Source organism: Hyperoodon ampullatus (genome assembly GCF_949752795.1).
Source record: "Hyperoodon ampullatus genome assembly, chromosome: 14".
NCBI lineage: Eukaryota > Metazoa > Chordata > Mammalia > Artiodactyla > Ziphiidae > Hyperoodon > Hyperoodon ampullatus.
In genome coordinates this window covers 69,834,130-69,835,701 of record NC_136927.1, presented here as the reverse complement: position 1 = coordinate 69,835,701, position 1,572 = coordinate 69,834,130, and the positions used below count along the sequence as shown (strand labels likewise).

Below are 1,572 nucleotides of genomic sequence, written 5' to 3'. Positions count from 1 at the left end.
TAACTCAGGTTTTCCCATGAAGCTCGCCACAGACTGGGCAGCACGCACACTGGTCCAACGTGCAAAAGCTTGAATAGAAATGTGAGCCCCACCTCCAAGGAGCCACCTACCTCAGGTAATGTACATCTCCAGGTGACCTGGTGTAACTACAGGGGTGTCATCTGCCTGAGACCCGCCAGCCTGAAGGCCACAGAGTACTCAGCTGAAACCTTGAACTCAGGCTTGCAAAAGGTAGTCCTGTTTATGAAACGAGTGATTAAAAAAACCCCACATCATTTAAAACCCGTTAAGTATGTCTTCTAAGAAGCTGTCCATCTGGGAAAAATTTTACAAAAAAAGGGAAGAAAGAACAAAGTCTTCAGAAATTTGGGAAACATTTTGGCAAATGTTTCAGAACCTTAAAGTGGCTTCAGCCAGGCTAAATGAACCAGTAAATGCATTTGTTTTAAATTTTATTTTTTATTTTTTTTCAGAGTCCTCTGAGGCATTTTATTTGCGTGTATGTATAACATCCCTAGGAAAAGAATCCAAGGATTTTCCCTCCTGTGTGTTTTCATCTTGCTTCTCCATGGTCCATGATGACAGCTGAGGTTGTCAGTACAATGAAACCAAACTGGTGGGATGGGAGCAGGTTTTACTGCCATTTTTCTAGATCTTTGAGTTGCACATCAAATCTGGGGCTGATCGCTCCACACTTATTTAGCCTGCCTGTGAGGTTCACAACAGTTTTCCCAGCCCTGTGATCATCGATGATTTCAAATTCACCATTGTAAGCATGCTTCATCATCACAGAGACCTGACGATGACTTTGGAGCACGGCTTAATAAGAACCTGGCGTTTGCCTCTCTTTTTGGCACTGTTGATATTCTGGAGAGCATCAGCCAGGACATTCATGTACACCATTATGGCAGCACGGAAAGATGGTGGAAAGATACATTTTTTATTAATAGAAATGTATTTTCTCCTCACCCCCACCAAAATGATGTTGAAAAGTATTTAAAAGAACACAGGCCCCTACTTCAGAGGAACTCTAACATACGTGCACTTTGAGATGTATCCGCTTGGCGAATGTTGGCTGTAGCACTGTTTTTAGGCATGAAAATTTGGAAACAACCCAAATGCCATCAGCAGGACTATGGATAGATAAATCATAGTGCATATGGCAGGTGTCCATGGCATGACGACCTCCTTAGTTAAAATGAATGGTTCTATGTGTTGACATGCAAAGACCTGAAGGACAATGTGGAGTAAGAAAGCAAGCTGCAGGGGCTTCCCTGGTGGCGCAGTGGTTGAGAGTCCGCCTGCCGATTCAGGGGACGTGGGTTCGTGCCCCAGTCCGGGAAGATCCCACATGCCACAGAGCGGCTGGGTCCGTGAGCCATGGCCGCTGAGCCTGCGCGTCCAGAGCCTGTGCTCCACAACGGGAGAGGCCACAACAGTGAGAGGCCCGCGTACTGCAAAGAAAAAACAAAAACAAACAAAAACAAACAAACAAACAAAAAAAGCAAGCTGCAGGGCTTCCCTGGTGGCGCAGTGGTTGAGAGTCCGCCTGCCGATGCAGGGGACGCGGGT

The 1,572-nt window shown here is 46.0% G+C and overlaps 1 pseudogene across 1 annotated transcript; it reads right to left on the bottom strand.

The window, feature by feature from the left end:
* Positions 1-489: 489 nt before the first annotated feature.
* On the bottom strand, positions 490-924 carry LOC307063936 (small ribosomal subunit protein uS8-like; annotated as a pseudogene). Its single transcript has one exon. The product of its transcript is annotated as a small ribosomal subunit protein uS8-like (transcript).
* Between the last annotated feature and the right edge of the window lie 648 nt (positions 925-1,572).